Raw genomic sequence first — 11,919 nt, 5'->3', positions numbered from 1 at the left:
TAATGGAGTGTCCAAAAGTAATTCAGGGCGGGCAAGAATAATGAACACAATAGGAGGTCGCTTTGAATGAGTTGTGGTAACCTTTTGCCAAGTTATCCACACTAAAATGATTGTGGAAGCCTCTTAATATAGGTTCATAGAAATGTGAGGCTAAAGAATGAAAGGCCTTCCTATTGAAGGAGATTCCCTCTCCATTCTTTGAGGCTAGAAATTTCCATAATAAAGAGGACGAGGAAATGAAAGTTTTTGATTTTATGGGTAAAATATGTTTTCAAGGGGCCCTAAAACCTTTTGGAAAGCCAGACATTGAACACAAAAATAATAGCAAAAGAGTAGGCAAAAGAAATATGATATTAAGCGACTAAGACATGGAAACACTGAAAAAAACCTTATCGATGCGCCTCTCTACCCGACCCTCTGAATGCCTCGAGTTCGCCTTACACCTTGCTGAAGTGATCTCCCACGCGCGCGCCTTTCCTTTCAGAAGAACCCTGTGTCATGCAATTTCATTCAAATGAGGCTTTTTGGCTTTTTTTTTTCTCTTATATCTCGTTGGCGTCGCAATTGCGACACCTACCATCACAATTGCGATGGCATCGGGCTAAAATTGAAAAAAAAAGGCCAAAACCACATTACCTTTTCTTGCCATCACAAATTAATGTTTCAAATTGACCCCTAATGTATTAGTGATCCCATGATGAACAGTTAAAGAGATTCACTAGTTGGTGAGTTTGTACTGGCCAACACTACAAGTTTCAACATCACCCAAGATGGGGCTGAAAAATCAAAATAGAATCCAATATCCAAAAAGAGAGACAAATTATTGTAGGTGTCGACAACATGATTCTATAGCACCCAGAAATGCATATATATCTCACACGAGCTCCGATATTGGCCCCGTCCAAGATTGTTGCCCTATGACTTTTAGTGACTCTTTGGGTTAGTTTCGTTCGGCATGCTCAATAATGTTTGAGTGGTCAATGGGATGAGATGAGCTTGGGACTAAGGATTACCTGATCACCTAGAGGTAACAAATTAGATAGTTCAATCCCATGATGAACCATTTGAGAGATTCACTAGTTGGCAACTTTGTACTAGCCAACAATACAAGTTTCAACATCACCCGAGATGGGGCCACAAAATCAAAATGGAATTTAATCTCCAAAGAGAGAGAGAGTTTATTGTAGGTGTTTAAAAAATGATCCTATAGCATCCAAAATTGAATCCATAACTCACATGATTTTCAAGATATGCCCTGTCAAAGATTGCTTCCCTATGACATTTAGTGACTCTTAGGGCCAATTTCATTCTCCATGCCCAAGATTGTTCGAGCGGTCAATAGGATGAGACAAGCTTGGGAATAGGGTTTACCCTACTACCTAGAGCTAATAGAGTAGATAGTTCAATCCCATGATGAATGGTGAGAGAGATATGAGCAAGATATGTATTTTTAGGCCACTTTGTGCAAGGTATAAGCAAAAGTTGCTCACTAGGAAAAATTGGGTCTTTTTGAATTTTTGGTCAAGATAGAATAGGATTAGGTTTTTTAATTTGTTTTTGAATAATTTGGAACCTTTTCCAAGTCCTGGAAGTGAAATCTAGTGAACCTTGCAAAAGTTGCACTTTTTGTGCAAAATTACAAAAGTTGTAAAAGTTGCTAAAAAATGCAACTTGGTTGGAAAGAAGTGTGAAATCTGACTGGAAACCTTCTAACCTTCCAAAATATGTTTCCCATTCTCATATACCTAAGCATGGATAGTCACAACTTCCCAAATCTCCATTTGTAACTTTTTGCCAAAATTGCAAAAGTTGCTCAAGCAACTTTTTGAGCAATTTTTGCTCTTTACATCTTTTGGTCAAATGGGTCCATCTAGGACTATTCTAGGACCCTAGTTAAGATTTATTGGACTTATTAGATAATTAAATACCTTAGTTTCCCATCCCTAACAACTTTTAACCTATTGAGCAACTTTTGGATCATTAAGCAACTTTTGACCAACTTAGGACCTAATGAGCAATTTTGGCTCTTTTACAAACACCTTGGGACTAGTTGCTTATTAGACACACAAAACCTATATTATTATGTAAATAATCATTCTAACAATTTTTGGACAATATTTTGCATGGTTGGGGGTCTTTGATGAAGTTTAGGTGTCTATAGGTGCATGAAATGTATACCTAAGGAGCAATAGTAGGAGATCTATCCATTGGAGAGGGGTATTTTATGGTAGATTATGTCTATATATTCCTTGGCGATGGTGAATGAACCTTCATTTGGCTGAAGTTGGTTTGGGATGTCATACATTCAGAAAGCCCTAGGTTTAAGGGTTTGTAAGAAACCAATTTGGGGATTTCTTCCTTGTAGAGGTTGAAGCATCAAATTGACCTGATTTTCCTTTGATTGGGTCCATTTGAGGAGACTATAGATAGTCTAGAGAATTTGAAGCAAGGGTAGTAGGTAGTTTCTTTGGAAAACCACCTTATTTTATGCTTAAAAAGGGTGCCTAGTTGGAGGATCTGTTTGTTAGTCCAAAACAACCTATACCGAGGTTGAGATATGTTAAATAAGGCTGAAATGGATATTTGAAAACCAATTTTATTTGAGAATTCCTTTAGATATTTTGGGGGAAATCTTAAGAACTTTTTCGTTGGAGACCTAGCTGGGGGCAATTAGGCCTACTAGGCAATTTTGAGGAATTTGAGTGCTTCCCCATATTTAAAACCTTCTAAACTTCCAAAATATGCTTCCACATGCTCAAATACTTGAGCATGGGTAGTTACAACTTCCCAAACTATCATTTACAACTTTTTACAAAAATTGCAAAAGTTGTTCAAGCAACTTTGAAACTTTTGAGCAATTTTTTCCCTTTACATCCTTTGATCAAATGGGTCAATCTAGGACCATTATGGTACCCTAATTAGAACTCTTAGGACCTATTAGTTAACCAAATACCTTATTTTCCCAATCCTAACAAAATTTTACTTATTGAGGAACTTTTGACCAACTTAGGATCTAATGAACAATTTTGGCTCTTTTACAAACACATTGGGACTAGTTGCATGCAAAGGACTCTTGGAAACTATTAGAAAAACAAAACCTCTTATCTAACCCTTAAAAAACTTCAAAAACCAAAAGAAAGGGAGGTGCCTTGCGCCAAAGAGTGGAAAAGTCCATTTGAAACTACCTAGTTGTGCACTCTACATCACAAAAAACAAGAGATGTCCATGTTTTTGTAATTATATCCAATCTAATGAACTAGCTGGATCTACTCTACATTTTAATGTCTCATGTATTACCTTGTGGTCTAACTCACAAACCTTCCAAAGAGTCTAAATATGTGGTTTTCCACAAAATTTTATCAAGTGGACATTTGACACAACAAGAAGGTTCGAATAATGAAGAATCTTCCTCTTTGTTTGCTAATCCTTGAATAACCACAAGTTAGGGTTCTTTATATATTATCATCCAAGCTATGTGTTGATTATAACCACCACACCCATATGGTACTCTAAACCTTCACCATCTATAACTGAGTGATCCAAAAAAAAATTGGCCTGGACACAACGACAAAAAAAAAAATCTATGCCTTCTTCATTGTCTTCAGGTGCAATAACATAAAAAACATGCCTGTAATTATAAGTATACAAAATGAGGTCATTAATTCAAAAAATACTTAGGTAAAAGTTATAAAGTTACATATTGAACTTATATATATAACCATGTTGCACTAGATCAGACAAACAGTCAAAGTCAATAGGTGAATCTATCTCTACCATTTTCAGTGCTTGTGGGGGATGATAGGTGTCAATTGGTTTCAAAATCCATATATCCCATTTGTCCACCCATTTTGTTGACTCACACTCATCCCAATTTTTCTCTTCACATGATGGACAAAAGTATGCCATTTTTTGTGTGTGGATACTCCATGAACCTGCATCAAAGCTTCTAAAAGAATGCAACTCACTTGATCCTATTAGTGTGTAACAATTCTCATATGGTGCAATGTTAGTATTATCTATCAACCAAAAAAATCTACAAATTGTAGACTCACCTTCCTTACCTGGACCAATTGTAGCCTTACACCACTAGATGATGGATTTGCATATGTCAATGTTGCTCCATCTTTATTATTTTAATTCATCATGAGCTAAGGCTTCTTTGATGCATGTGCTTGCACCATCGTGCTCTCCTTTTCTATGACCTGCCTCTATGAAATTCTACATATATTGCATTCTCGACAACCTGTGTGCATCCTGCTCAACCAATAGAACATCCATGCATTCTTGAATTGATATGTGCAATTTTCTAAAAAAATAATGTGCTGGCAATATGGTATGCGTTTGTTAGCCAAATCTCCATAAAATAGTTGAAAACAACCATGTACAAACTTCATAGAATGTGATCGATTAAAAATGGTATGCCCTCAATATCTTCCTATTATCCTCTATACTTGTAGGTGAATGCATGAATGAATGTCATCCTCATTTTGTGGTTGTAGTGTGTAGTTATCTACAAAGTCTACAACTGAAACAATGGTATCCAGTGGAGATGTATCCTTACACAACTTGAATTGCAAATCCAACCATCGAGCTCTATGTGTATGCCTTGCCTACTCATAAATAATATTTTCATGAATTTTTTTCATAAACTCATACACTAGAATCTTTTCAATGACTAAATCACATATTTTACCCTATTTCCCATCTTTTAGAGTATATGTCACTGTCTTATATTTTTTGTAATCTACTATTTCATTTTCAATTGCATGTGTATTATCCATATGTTCACAAGTTGATAAAATCTGCAAAGAATCTAAAAATAAACATGTACCATCCAAGCATGATGTCTTGTAAAACTGTTGACCATACCCTATTTCACATAAAATGTTAAATATGAATTCCCTTGAAGATCTAGGTGGTTCATTCATATCACAATCCTATAAAAAAAACTTAGAATGCAAAAACACACATATATGCCTTAAAACATCAAAATAGTTAGAAAATTCAATATGTATCCTACAACAAGAAGTTGTGCATGTGTGATTTATATTCACATAAAAAGGTTTAACTATCTCAAAAAATATTTGAATTGCTTGAATTTGAGGATACATACCAATAAATTTTTTTAAAAATATTATGTCTGAGTTGAGTCAAAAAAATGTTTTGCATGTGGATCACAATTTCGGTTACCAATCCTCCTTCTTACAACATCTCTTTGATTAGGGAAAAAAGTTGTGTTATTTGTCCAAAAATCTTCAATCAATGATTTCAAAGCTTCACTAATTTCTTTATCCTTTCACAATAGTCTACCACTAAATGTCCATAATTGATTTTTTGTTGGATCTTCCACTCTCTCATGCCTTACCATGGCTCTCCTTAGAGTGCCTCTACCAATTTTCAATGTTTTTCTTGTCTTTCTCATGCGTCAAGATTTCTTCATTTGGGTAATTACTTTTGTCGATGTAAGTATGTTTCTTGTGATATAATTATATTTGGTGTGTGATTTAGAACATACTTTGTCATATGCACTCATTAGATTTTTTACAATGTTTTTTTCATTTGAATAATCCATTGTTCCTAGCCCAAGTCTTCATGATGGGTCTAAATTTTAAATTCCTCATCATTTCAACAAATAATTGGCATTGACTTGTAATATTTAATTCTTCAAAAAAAATCTCAACATATGATTAAATTTTCTTTGACAAGTACGCTTGCTAATCTTGTTAGGCATTGATTTCAAAATGTTAGCATCAATATCAATCAAATATTTTGGTCTTCTAAAAAAAATTCTAGAAGGTGTTATAATCTCTTCTATTCCCTCAACATTTTGAACATCAACATAAGGTTGAGTGTTTTTTGTACTTTGAATCAAAGATGATGCGCCTTGGCAATAAGATGTAAAAGATGAAATATCACCTACTTGATATGTTGATGTTGTGCCTTCAACATGACATGATGGAGTGTATACATTTTCGGATGTAGAAATTAGTGTCTCTTCAACATGAGATGATGATATGACTCCAACATTGGAAGATGGTGTACCTTCACAATTCAATTATCTTCTTGATCATAAGAGTCTCATTTGTTCTCTTTGTCTTTCCAATTCTTCCTATTTGTTTCTTTGTATTGGTGGTTTGTGGTCCTCTTCAAAACACAATTCTTCATTATTGCACTGCAATTTTCTTTGCTCACGTAGTAGTTTCATTTTATCTCTTTTAATTGCCAAATCTCTCTCCCTCTCTTATATTGTTTGAGTTTTTGGTTTCTTCCTTGGCATGATGATGATTTCTATATGTCAAATTATTCAAACATTTGAATTACTTACAATTTGTAAATAACAAATCATTCAAATACATATAAAAATTAAAATTATTTCAATGAATACACAATATATATTAAACAATTTGTCAAATTTCCAACTATTTCCAAATAACAATTCATGCAAACATACAAATTTCAATGAATTCACTTTATATTAAACAACTTGTCAATTTATAATGAAATTTTTCTACATAGTAATAAAGAATATTTAAAAAGGATTGCACTAACCTTTTATATAGAAAGAATGTTCAAGAAGCCTTCAAATAGTGTATCCAATGACTGAATTTGGTGTTTGCTAGCTTCCAACAAGATGAAACTCATGTTTTCTATCAGAACAATAGAACAAACAACAGACAAAAAAGAAAATATGGGTCAATATGGACCCAAACTTTCGTTATAATTGTTTTTTGGTGTTTTCATATAGTCATTATGCATTATAAAGCATGCACACACAATGTAAAATATCTCTCTCTCAATATCCCACCCTCTCCCATCCCCTACTCTCTCTCTCTCTCTCTCCATTTTTCCCTCCATCTCTCTCTATCCCAACATCTCCCGTCCCCTACTCTCTCTCTATTTTTCCCTCCATCTCTCACTATCCCAACATCTCCCATCCCCTACTCTCTCTCTCTCCCCCCTCTCTCTCTCCCTTCCTATCCCACTCTCTCTCTATCCCACCCTCTCTCTCTCTCTATCTCACCCTCTCCCATCCCTTCTCTCTCTCACCCTCTCCCATCCCCTTCTCTCTCTATCCCACCCTCTCTCATCCTCTCTCTCTCTCTCTCTCTCTCTCTCTCTCTCTCTCTCTCTCTCTCTCTCTCTCTCTCCCTCCCTGCCTCCCTCTCCCTGTGTCCTCTCCCACTCCCTAATCTCTCTCTCCCACCCTCTAATATTTCTCTCTCTCTCTCTCTCTCTCACCCTCTCCCATCCCTACTCTCTCTGTCTTGCTCTCCCTCTCACTCTCCCCACCTCTCTCTATCTCTCTCGCTCTCCCTCCCTCTCCTTCTCCCTCTCCCTCTCTCACTCCCTCCCTCCCTCCCTCTCTCTCTATCCCACCCTCCCATGCCCTAGTCTCTCTCTCTCTCTCTCTCTCTCTCTCTCCATTTCTCCCTCCGTCTCTCTTTATCCCACTGTCGCCCATCCCCTACTCTCTCTATCTCCATCTCTCCCTCTCTCTCCATATATATATATTCATGTATCTATCTTGATCTTGATCTTCATACTTCTCTAGCTAAATCTCTCTCCCACTCCTCTCTTTTACTATATATTTCTCTCTCTCACACACATCTCTCCCTCTCTCTCACATCCCCTACTCTCTCTATCTCTATCTATCCCTCTCTCTCTCTCTCTCTCTATATATATATATATATATATATATTCTTGTATCTATCTTGATCTTCATCTCCATATTTCTCTAGCTAAATCTCTCTTCCACTCCTCTCTTTTACTATATATTTCTCACATCTCTCTCTCTCTCTCGCCTTGCCTACTCTCCCTCTCTCTCACTCACACCCTCTCCCATCCCCTACTCTCTCTCTCTCTCTCTCTCTCTCTCTCTCTCTCTCTCTCTCTCTCTCTCTCTCTCTCTCTCCCACCCTCTCCCATCTCCTACTCTCTCCCCATCCTCTACTCTGTCTCACTCTCTACCCTCTCCCCCTCCCTCCCTCCCTCTCTATTGAATTTTTTTTTTACAAAGTGTGTGCGCACAATAGTGTGTACACGGTATGTAAGATTGAATTTAAAAATGCTTTTTAAATAGCACATATGTGCTATTTAAAGATTTCGATTCTACCAAGCCTAAGGCTTGGATTTGGCTTGGGGAACCAACCCAAAGGTTTGGAGTCTACAAATTAGTCTAAGATGTGTTTTTCAGAAAGCATACAAAAATGATTGATTTTTCTTTGTGCTCTCCTTCAAGTTTCCTCATGGTTGAGCATCGATAAAGTCAAGTTACATGACATTGTAGATATTCATGTTAGCTATATAACCATATAATTTATTTTGAATTTGAACTATTTCAAGCCATTCAACTATAATTTCTTTTGAATGTATGTCCATTTTCTCTCAAAAACCAACATGTACTAATTGGGGTGTAGATTTTAGCTCATTTATTGAATTTTGCAACAACTTAGTTTTTTAGAAACTAGACTCCATTCTACACACTTTAGAAAAAAACAAGTTTTGATTTTACATTAGTTTTCAATCATTTCTAGGGGGAGCACATTGATATTTCATGTTTTTGGGATGTGTACAATTACAAAATTCATAAAAAAAATACACGTTATAAGATTACCCAAAGAATCTCGAATAAGATACACAGTATTAGGTAACTTTTGACCAGAGCGATTAAAATTTTTCAAAAAAAAGTTAAAATTTTTGGGGGGCCACAATTTGCACTATGTTATGTTTTTTATGAAAAAAATAGTACCACTTTTTGTGGCCCCCTTTTTGAGGACCTAAAACTAAACCATTTTGAAAAAAATAGTAGTTTAGAAACTAGATTCAAAGGACTACTACTTTTCTTTTTGTCCTATCTTAAAATTTTGAGCGTAACTATCTTCAGATTCTTGTCAAAGTTCAAAAATTGTTGATTTCAAAAAATAAGTGGCCACTTATACCCCCCTTTTGGCACCACAACTTGGTACACTTACTCTTATGAAGTACAAAAGAATGTAATAACTTCTCCCATGTCTCCAGAAAATGTAGCATAGGTTTAGAGTCCCTTGGCTCCCAAGATTTTGTAGTAGCTATTCTCACTGTTGGAAGAATAACTTCAGTGAAGATTTCAGTATAAGAAGTTGAAGAAGCAAGTTCTGCTTCTATGTAAATGCCATAATCACAAGGCTCATTCCCTTGTAAAAGCCTTTTCCATAATGAAATTACCTCTAAACCATGCAAAGGATGTTGAAGTGGTTCCCAACCTTGAAACACTCTTATAAAAAAATGGTAAAGCTGAACATTATGCATAATAGAGAACATCTTAGCTAGTGTAGTACAAGATTGAGTAATTGTAACTATAAAAATTTATCTTTTAGAAGGTACAACATTGACCAATTATGCATCTAAGGAAATATATGCATTGGAATAGATGTGAATTCCTATTACAATTGATTTGATATGATGGCAAATCTAGCATATGGTAGATCTCTCTCTTTATATGCTTCAATCTTTGCTCCATTAATGTTTCATTCATCTAGTTGTATAATTTATGTTGAGCCAAGTGAGTGATTTTTTTTGCTTCATATTCTTTAATATTTTCTTTATGAATATTTCAAATGCCTTAATATTCACTTCATGGATATTTTTTTGGACACATTATCCGGTGTCCTCTTTGATATGGGAGCAAGCTAGAATGTTATTTGGGGTCCCAAACCCCTTCTTAACAAGGGTTTGGATGAAGATTGATTGATATCTCATTTTTTCACCATCCAAAAAATATGAATCTTTAGAGTCTAGTAGTGCTTTGAATGTTTTTTCAAATGGAATAGTTCTCATACCTAGGAGTTGTGTCCATGAATAATAAATCGAGGCTCTAGCATGATTGTTGTATCAATTTTTATTAACTACAATAGTAAATTGTACTGATATGTTAACCACAAATATATGGGGAGAGTTCTAATAAAATTTGAAGTTAATAAAGGTTGTAGAGGATCTAATTCTTGACTTCCTAGTACACAAAAAAAGATTTTATTTCGCTTTAAACCTCTGATTTTGAGAATATTGCCTAATTGTCATTAAATAGTGACTGCTACAGCTAGAAAGTTTTCATTTGTTATTGAAGTTATCTCTCAAATTGTAATAATTCTAAAAGACATGTAATTTATGTCTCAAATGTTCATTTCTACTCTTTAATGGATATGGATTCTTCATACATGTTAATAATCATCAATAAAATAGATCTTACAAAACTGATTTTTTATAGTAAATTGTGAAAGTCCATTTTTTCTTTAACAATAACTTGTTCAAAAATTATTCTTTTTAATGTTTTGGGTGTCCATTACTTGTAAGGGGTTTTGTAGCTATTGTCTATAATATATATTTTCATCCGAGAAGATTCTTGGGAGTCCTATTAAAATTGATGTTTAGATGACAAAAGAAAAGTGAACCTATAAAGCATTTGCAAGTCTAATCATTACAATGTCCTAAAATATAATTTGGTAGGGTGTTGTTACCAAACAAAAGTCTAATAAATAAATATGCAATTAAAAATCAATTCAAAGGATTAGATGTCTTTTTACTTGTTTTGAGTTCCCACGATAAGTTGGTGACCCGGGCCAAGGCACATAAGGCTTGTTATGTCCATGTGTTAACAGTGTCATATGTATGTATTAGATTGTTGAGTTGAAAAATAGTTGGAATATTCCATACTGATCCAGAGTAGATTGACCTTTTGAGGTGATCACTTCCTTGGTAAAGCCTTGTGAATAATAATGAAAACGTGAAGTTGGCTAGTATGATGTATTAAGCCTTGATAAAACATTGTGCTTATAAGGTCAATTGAGTGCATTGTTTATTTGAGCCTTGAGGCTCTACATCACAAATAAACCTTGAGAATATTATTACGTACACTCTATTTTTCCAAGTGCTAGGATCCACATAAGTGTAGCGTTAAAAATATTCATCAAATTTTGGGGTGGAAGTTGGGGAATCTTGTGGGAGCATGTTTGTCCAATTCTCATTAAAATTTGTGATGTAATCTTTTCCACTCACATTAGGCCTGAAGGTGTGTTGTATTTAGCATAGGTGAAATACCAATATAATCTAGATTCAAAGAACTAGGAAATAGTTTCATCATAATTGTCTCAAACCCTAATTGGAACCTTAATTCTAGACTAGCTAGGGATCTAGGCCTCCTTTACTATTTTTTGGAAGTTAAATATTTGTACATATATAATGACACCTTTTGGCTAATTTGGGTGTTGATGACACACATATCACCCTTTCCCTTCCTTCCCATACTTTTCCCAGTTAATGTTTCACTACTACATTTGATACTAAATTACCATGGCAGGTCCCTCGTAATTATGGCATCACAACTTGTTGTTGTTGCAATTTTGGCATTGTTGGAATTGCAACATTAATAGGTTGTGATGCCATAATTGTGATAGACCTAACATGGTAATTTGGTATCACATATAGTAGTTTCAAGGAATTTTAATGTATTCCACCAAGGATTGTGTGATAGGATCCAATATCCCCCCTCAATATTATGGTGATGTTCATTGAGGTTTTTTGGGATATTAATCCTTTAAAGTCCCTTTTCCCTTTTATTACTATATTTTTATGTTCCCCTTTCCCTAGTGAGTTGTCATCATATTCTATCAAGGTGCCCATACTTTATTATGATCATAATTAAATTGGATCTTACATAGATTCTAGGCATTTTAATTCCTTTATAGTGACTTCTTGACTCATTTCTTCCTCATCTCTTTCATTCACCATGGACACTCACATTTGTATAAAAATAAGAAAGAGAGAAATGTAGTTTTGGGAAGAGATCTCTAAGAAGCATTTGAAACTTATGATGAATTCTTCACACAACCTAATGATTAGGGAAGTTATGAAAATTGTTGGCCATGCATTTTCTAGTCTTATGGA

The sequence above is a fragment of the Cupressus sempervirens genome, chromosome 7, assembly GCF_028749045.1.
Source record: "Cupressus sempervirens isolate cs-2001-9-10 chromosome 7, ASM2874904v1, whole genome shotgun sequence".
Taxonomy (NCBI): domain Eukaryota; kingdom Viridiplantae; phylum Streptophyta; class Pinopsida; order Cupressales; family Cupressaceae; genus Cupressus; species Cupressus sempervirens.
Note: the sequence above shows the minus strand (reverse complement) of the source record.